The sequence below is a fragment of the Pediculus humanus genome, genomic scaffold (assembly GCF_000006295.1).
Source record: "Pediculus humanus corporis 1103172107490 genomic scaffold, whole genome shotgun sequence".
Lineage (NCBI taxonomy): Eukaryota > Metazoa > Arthropoda > Insecta > Psocodea > Pediculidae > Pediculus > Pediculus humanus.
In genome coordinates, this window is record NW_002987106.1 from 93102 (window position 1) to 101647 (window position 8546).

The 8546-nt window shown below is 32.8% G+C and overlaps 1 protein-coding gene across 1 annotated transcript in view; it reads right to left on the reverse strand.

Annotated features, from left to right (window-relative positions):
* The window catches only part of Phum_PHUM149600 (Huntingtin-associated protein-interacting protein, putative), a gene marked incomplete at its 3' end in the record, with an annotated part of 64675 nt that overhangs the window by 20206 nt on the left and 35923 nt on the right, over positions 1 to 8546 (reverse strand). The gene's annotated exons all lie outside the window — the stretch shown is intronic.

The following is an 8546-nucleotide window of genomic DNA, read 5'->3' on the forward strand; positions in this document are numbered from 1 at the left end:
AATTAGTTAAAAAAAAAAAAAAATTCCAGCTTTTTTTTTTCCTTTTTCTTCTTTCTCCAGTCAAAAGAAAGAAAAATAAATTGAAAATGATTCTTTCCCTCATCATCATCATCATCATTATTATTATTATTTCTTTTTATTAAATTCCCGACAAATTTAAAGAAAATATTTTTCTTTTCTTTTTTTTTTTTCGCCTCAACGCCGCCAAATCCCTACCCATCGTCCTCGTCCTCGTCCTCGTCCTTCCCCTTCCCTCCCATCCCCCGACCATCAAAAAAAATGAAAATTTTCCAACCGCTTTTCTTTCTTTTTTTTCCTTTTTTTTTATCACCACTACTACTACCCTTTCGTTCTCCAGTCAAACAAACAAACAAACGGAAAAAAAAAAAATTTTTTTCTATTTGCTTTTCAATTTGATTCTTTTTCGATTCGGACTTTTTTTTTTTTTTTTGTTCTCGGCGTCATTGAAATAAAAAAAATGAATAAAAGGAGAAAAAGAGAAAAAAAACTTCATTCTGACACGTTTAAATTTCTTTTTTTTTGAACGCGCACCCACACACCCCCCGCACAAACAAAATTAAAAAAGGGAGAGAAAAAATTTTTTTCCTTCCTTTAACTTTCATCCCTCGACGATAAAGTAAAAAAAATCGAAACGAACAAATAAACCTGAATCTGATATGAAAAAAAAAAAAGAAACGTTTTCAACAACAACAACAACAACGACAACAGCAAAAAACTAAATTTTCAAAAACGAAAAGAGTGTGTGTGAGAGAGAGAGAGAGAGAGATGAAAAGGTTGTTGAAAAAGGTGACGTAAAACTCCTTCTGGTGGATTAAGATAACGCGTTGTTAATTCATCATCGCAATTCGTCCAACCTTTTCGATGTAATTTTCAACATTTCATCTTATTAATTATTTATATATATACACGTATATCTTTCTAAAGACACGACAATTTTCTCCCATCTTATCGATAACACCTGACAAGGAGGAACAAAATGGGAAAAGAACAGACGAAAAGAAGGAAAAAAATAAGAAAAAAAGGTTTAAGTTTACCGGAAACGGTGATAAAAACGACGGAAACGACTCTTTCTCTTAAAATGAGAGAGTGCTAAAGAGAGAGAGAAAGAGAGAGACTGAGAAAAAGAGAGGAAAAGAGAGAGAGAGAGAGAAGGAAGGAAGGAAAAAAAATTTGCAAATGAATAAAATGTAATTTTCTCCTCCGTTCTCGGAGTTTTTCCGACTTGTATACAATTTTTTTTTTTTTTTTGATAAAATACACAAAAAGGGCAAAAGGTCAAAGGTTAAAACTACTAAAATTTCCTTTTTCCAAATAAAAGAAATAAAAACAAAATTCATCTCCTCATCGTCACGTAATTAAAACAAAACAAAAAAAAACGTTTGCAAAAAAAAAAAGACTCGAAATTTTCAAACATCGTCTCTTATCATCATTCTCTTCTTATCATTTTTTACCTCCCTACGACCGACCGACTCTCATCTTCCCTCCCCTTCCCTCCTCCTTCCCTTTCCCGTTTTTTTTACTTCATCAGACAAAGTTACTCGTTAATTAAAAAAAAAAAAAAAAACTTCGACGAGTTTGCGTTGTTGTTATCACGATATCGACACATACACAAATCACGTTTATATCCCCCTCCCCTCCCCTCCCCTCTACCTCCCCCACCATATTTCAAAGGCATTCCACCACAAATTGTTATTATTTATATATATTTTCCAAGTTTTCAAGTTAATTTTTTAAATTAAAAAAACCACAATTCATCCTATATCACAACACAATTTCCCCTTTTCTTCCCTCTCCCTACCTTTCCCCTCTATCCTCCTCATCCCCATCCCTATCGAGCCAGAGAGAGAGAGAGAGAGAGAGAGCGAAAGGAAAAATTCTATCGATAATTTTCCTTTTCGAATATTGATTTCAACGATTTTTTTTTTTTTTTTTTAATAAAATGCGGCGTAAAACCTCGAAAAAATAATAAATTATTATCATTATTATTATTACTATTATTATTATTAATTCGCGGACGACACAACATTAAAATAAAAAATAAAAATAAAAAATAAAAGAAAATCCCTTTTTTACAGCCAACCGACGACCGTTCCTGTTTATTATTATTATTATTATTATTATTATTATTTTTACGACGTTTTTACCCTTTTGTTGTTGTTGTTGTTTCGTTTATTGATAACAGTGATAAAAATAAATTCGCGATAAAAAATTTTCTTATGCGGAAAAACAAACGCATCGAACAAATCGAATTTTCCAGAAAAAAAAAAAAACACAAAAAAAAAAAAAGATCGATAGTTATATCATGATGATGACGATGATGATGATGATGATAATGATAATAATTTATTTTAAACTTCAAACAACCGACCAAACAACCAAACAACCGACCAACGAACCGACCGAACGAGGAATCCCGCTCGCACAATACGAAACTCGAACGACGTTAAAACGTGGAACTAGAACGAAATCGACTGACGAACTGAACTCGTTGCGAAAGAAAGAAAGAAAGAAGAGAGAAAAACCGTTCGCGAAACAACCGCCGCCGCAGCACGACGATGACGCCGCCGCTACCGCCACCACCGCCACCGCTACCGCCATTAGCGCCGCCACCTCCCCCTCCACTATAATAACCTTAGTTTATATTTTTCCATCGTTTCGAAGGGTCTCTCTCGTGTTTTTGTGTGTGTCGACATGGAAATTTTTACCTCCTTCATTACCTTTTTTGTTCTTCCCTTTGGTTGCCGCCAACTTCGAAGACCCAATACGAACAAACCTTTTATTATTATTATTATTATTATTATTATTATTATTATTATTATTATTATTATTATTATTAATTTTCACCGGATTATAATTTTTTTTTTTTATTCTCGGTGACCTACATCGATCGAGACCCATGATGATGATAATAATAATAATAATGATAATATTTAAACTTTTTTCGTTTAATTTCTTCTTTTTTTCTCCAAAACCAACAACTTTTCCTTCTTTTTAAAACGTCATCACCATCCCCACTCCTACCCCCGCCGACCAACGATACACGTGATACATTATTATCATTATTATTATCGTTACGATTTAAAAAAAAAAAAATAATAAGAATGATGATGACGATTTATTGACGAATAAAAGTATTAAGGTTGACGTCAAAAACTACGCAAAAAAAAAAAAAAAAACAATACAATTCTTTTCGTCAGGAAGTGAAAGAAAACAGAAAGAGGGGGAGGAGAGAGGGGGAAGAGAGAAAGGAAGAGAAAAATACACACAAAGAGATAGAGAGAGTGAGAGAGAGAGAGAGAAAAAGAAAAAATAAAAAAATAATGCGACAAATCGATTTCTTTTTAATCTCGTTCAATCAATCTTTTTTTTTTTTTTGTTTTTCTTTTTCCACGACAGATTAATCGTGTCAACAGATGTGAAAAAGTCTTCGTTCCCTTTTCGATAGAGTTTCGCGAATTAAAAATCGATGAGCGCGTATACGATTCTTATCGATTCTCGAATCGCGAATTTCGAGATTTCGAAATCGGGTAAATTTTCTCATTTTCCTCCCCTCCTTCCTCCCCCCTCCCTCCAAAAAAAACTTCTTATCATTTATGATTTTTACTTTCCGACGATTTTCTAACTTTTGATGTGGAGAAACGAAAAAACGAGAGAGAGAGAGAAAAATGATAAAAATTAAAATTAAAGCTTTTCCGTCAAATTATTTTCCTTTTTTTTTTTTTTTGATTTAAATTAGATGACGACGACGACGATGACAACGTCGACGTTGTCGACATTGTGCAAACATTTTGACGCAAAAAGGCAGAAACGTGACGTTAGAAAAAAACGATCATTTTTTCAAACAATGAAGATCGATTACCGTCGCGCGTACATTAAAAAAAAAGAGGAAAATTCTAACCCGTTATTATCATTAAATTCTTATCAAAACCATTTTACGGAAAAATTTCATCGATTTCGTTCGTTTCCTTTTTTCCTCTCTCTCTCTCTCTCTCTTTTTTTTTTTACCTTTTTCGAAACTAACGAGAACAAGGAAAACAGCAACCGAAAAAAAAAGAAAATGTGAAAAAGGTTCATTTTCATCTTCGAGAGAGCGAGAGAGAACGAGAGAGAGAGAGAGAGAGAGAGAAAGAAAACGCCTGCTCTTCCTTTCCTTTACTCTTTCTCTCTCTCTCTCTTTTCTTACCTTTTTAATTTCCACGCGGCAGTTTTTTTTTTCGCAATGGAACAAAGGTAATTATTACAAAAATTATTTTTAAAATGGTAATAAAAATTTACTTTTCGGAAGGGGAGAAAGAGAAAGAGAGAGAAAGTGAAAGAGAGAGAAAGAGAAAGAGAGAGAAAGAGAGAGAAAGAGAAAGAGAGAGAGAGAGAGAGAGTGATGGCTTCGTACCTTTAAAACTCCAGCCGTAAGACGTCAAATATAAATTTTTCATGCGCGAAAAAACAAGGTAGGGAGAGAAACCTCCTCCTGCTCCTCCCTATTTGAAACGGGGATAACAATTGGAATAATAATGATAATAGTGAATAAACAAAAAATATAAATGAAAACCTCACGTGAATAAAATTTCGTAGAAAGGAAATTTCTCCGGGGATTAAAATCAAATTTGAACGAACCCGACCCCTCAAAGAATAAAAACGTATAAATAATAAATAAATAAATAAATAAAAAAAACTTTTCGAAATCTTTAAAGCATCTCTCTCCCCCCCCTCTCTCTCTCTAAAATTCTAGAATTTTCCAATTCTAACAACTTGTACTACCTTGAGCGTATATACGAAGATAATGATGATGATGACATTTCACGAGTGAAATTTAAACTAATCCCTAACTGAAAACGTCCAACTTTCAAAACAACGACAACAACAAAAACAAAAACAACAACAACAACAACAACAACAACAACAACAACAGCAACAACAACAACAATAATAATAATATTAGGGGTAAAGCTAACTGGACGAATTTTTATTTTTATTTTTTAAATTTTAAACCTTTCGTCATTAATGGCAAATTTAAAACGCAAAGAAAAAAAATTTAATAATGATAATAATAACAACATTTTCCCCTCCTCTCTTCTCCCCTCCCCCCGCCTCCCCACTTTTTTAATTTAGTTTCCACGCGATAAAATGTTTTTGTCGTCATTACGATTGATCTAAAAACAAACGAAATAAAACCGATATTATTATTATTAATCTCTTAAACGAAATCAATCCAAACGACTTTTCCCATCCCATTAAAGAAAAGAAAAGGGGGAAAAGAGAGAGAGAGGGGGGGGAGGGGAGGGGAAGAAAAAACATCCAACAGAGTCGGTTAATTTATTAATTAACTAATTAATTAACTTACTAGAGTAAAGAGTAGTAATAATAGTACTAATCAATCTTTAATTTATTTCCCCCTCCCCTTTTTTTTTCCTTCCAGAATAAAATTCATTAAAGAAAAGGAGGGGGCGGAAGGGGAAAAGGGAAGGAAGGAAGGAAAAAAAAAAAGGGAACATATTTAAACGTGTAATTAAATTTTCTTAAACGACGTCAAAACGTTTCAACGGATTTAAATAAAAAAAAAAAAAAACACGAGGGATCCGAATGAGGAAAATAATTAACGAATCCAATTTTTTTTTTTTTTTTAAAAAAAGCCTTCGTTAAAAAAAATTTTATTTATTAAATAGATTTGACGTCACGCGACCACGTGATACGCCACGCCATTTTTTTTTTTTTTTCAATTCTAAAAAATAAAAGAAATCGAAACATAACATTTCCGCCGTTAAACGAAAACAACAACAAAAATCAAAACAAACAATGAACGAACGAACAAACTTCATAGAGTAAAAATTCATTTCCGGTTTAATACAAATCCCGCCGCCTTCCACGTGACGTGAAAATTTAAAAATCGCGTTTTTTCGCGCCTTTTTTAAGAATATAAATCGATTCGGTCACATCGCGGTAAAAAAAAAAAATATGATTTTTTCCTTATTGCTTATTTTTTTCGCCATTTTTATTTATTTCGCTTCTTTCTTTAATTAGAGTAGAAAGAGAGAGAGAAAGAGAGAGAGAGGGAGAAAACAAACACCCTCGACGACGCCATCATTGAAAGTAATAATAATAATAATAAAAAGTAATTAAATCCCCGTCGTCGTTCGATGAACGTTTCGTAAACAAAAAAACAACAACAACAACAACAACAAGAAAATTAACGACAGAAATAAAAAATGACAGAAGAGGAGGAAAAAACGAGGGGCGAGCGGGAAGGGGGGGGGAAAAAAAAGGGAAAGAGTCCGAACCGGAAACCGGAAAATAATAATAATATTTATTATTATTATTATTATTATTATTGCCAGGTTTAAAATCCAATCAAGGATAAGAAATTGAAAAAAAAAAAAAATTTTTTTTGATAAAGTTAATTTTTTTTTTTTTTCACGCACCGAATCCGGGGGGGGGGGCGGAGTAGGAGGGAAGGGGAGGAGGATGGGAGGGTAGAGTAGGGGGAAGGGGGTGGAGGAAAGCAAAAACTTTATTTTCCCATGCGATGATGTTTTTCATGTTTTGATCTTTTATAGGATTATAGCGAGGAGGCTTTTTACGATTTTCAATCTCTCTCTCTCTCGCTCTCTCTCTGCGTGTGTTTCTCTTTTTCTCTCTCTCTCCCTCACACTCTTTTCACATAATTTCATCACGAAACTTTTTTTTTTTTTTAGATTTTCTTTACGGTTATATTTTTAACAGCCTTTTTTTTCTCTCTCTCCCTCTCTCCCTCTCCCCCTACTCCCATTTTCCTTCTCCCTTTTTTCTCCAATATCTGACTTATTTTTATCCGGAAAACTCAATTTTATTATTTTTTTTTTGTTTTTCGGACGAACCTTCGTCAAAAAAAAAAAAAAAAAAAAAAAAGAATAAAAGGATTAAAAATAAATCAAAATAAAAAGAGAGAGAGAGAGAGAGAGAGAAAAAAAAAATCACGTTCATCGTATTATTCGAATTGAATTTTCCCACGCATTTTCATGCCTAAAAATGGCGCTTTCATCATCATCATCATCATCATCATCATCATCATCATCATCATCATCATCATCATTATTATTATTATTATTCTTTCAAATTTTTCCTATGATTTTTTATTTCGCGAAAAAGTTTTCCAAAAATTAACTACGTCACAAAATACGTTAATAATTAAGTGACGTCATCGCCTTCCGGAAAGGGAACACATCAAATTGTCCAAATTTGAAGGGATTTCCCATGTAAAAAAAAATATCGTCGTGAATTACGGAAAGCGCAGTTTTAAAGTGATAAAAAATGATAACGACACTTTTTTCTTTAGGGGAGGGAGGGAGGGAGTGGGGAGAGGGGAGGAGAGATCACGTAAAAGTTTTGGTACGAACGGAAGGAACGGATAAAAATCCCGGAGCTAATTTTAATAATAATAATAATAATGATAACAACAGCAACAGCAGCAGCACCGTGAATGACGCACACGTCGTTAATTTTTTTTCTTTTGGCGCATTTTAAATGAATTTTGTTTGCAGTATATATTTAAAGTGTCGCCAACAAAACGGCGTTAATGTGAAAGAGAGAGAGAGAGAGAGAGAGAGAAAGAGAGAGAGAGAGCGAAAGAGAGAAAGAGACATTGAAAAAGAGAAGGAAATAAACAAATAAAAAATTTTTTCCATTATAATCGGAAAAGGTTCGTTTTTTTCCCCTCCCCCTCTTGCCGTCTCCATTTCTAAAACCACGACTGTTTCATTTTCTCGAAATCTTTTCCATCTTATAAATTCAAAACAGGAAATGACGTTTCGAGAGGAAAAAAAAAAAGAATTGAAAATCGATCGTCATCATCGCGAAACTACTTCCACGCGTTCAATTTTTTTTTAAAGAAGCAAGACGAGAACTTCCGGTTTTATAAAAAAAAAAAAAAAAATCATTCTTTCGAATAATAAACAACAACCAAAAAAAGAAAACAACGAGAAAAAGAAAAAAATCAAAATGGCCGCCGTTTGTTATTTTTCCGCGTGTGTCATATCATTTTTTATTACTCTTCTCGGTTAATTTAATAAAAAAAAAAAAAAAAAAAAAACGTTTATTTTATTACTCTCTCTCTCTTCCCGAGATCAAAAAAAAAAAAAAATTCAAATTATTATTTATTTACGATTTGATTATTTACGACGCATAAAATTTTCCGACGGTAAAAAAAAAAAAAAAAAAAACGATAAATTAATAATGATGATAATAATAATAAAAACTTAATTTTTTGTTTATTAACGATTAGTACGGAATTCAAACGACCATTTTAATTCGAATCTATCACAATTTTTTTTTTAATGATGATACCTGTATCGATAATATCAAATTCTAAAGGCGACGTGGAAGCAGAAGAGCAAACAATGAAACGAAGGGAGGGACAAAAAGAAAAAAAAATTAATTTATTATTCTGCCACGACTTAATCCAACGGTCGAAGAGATCAACGAGTAAATTAAGAGATTAACCACTAAAACGATGGGTTTAGGGCTGGAAAAATGCGATAAATCGGAGGGGAGGA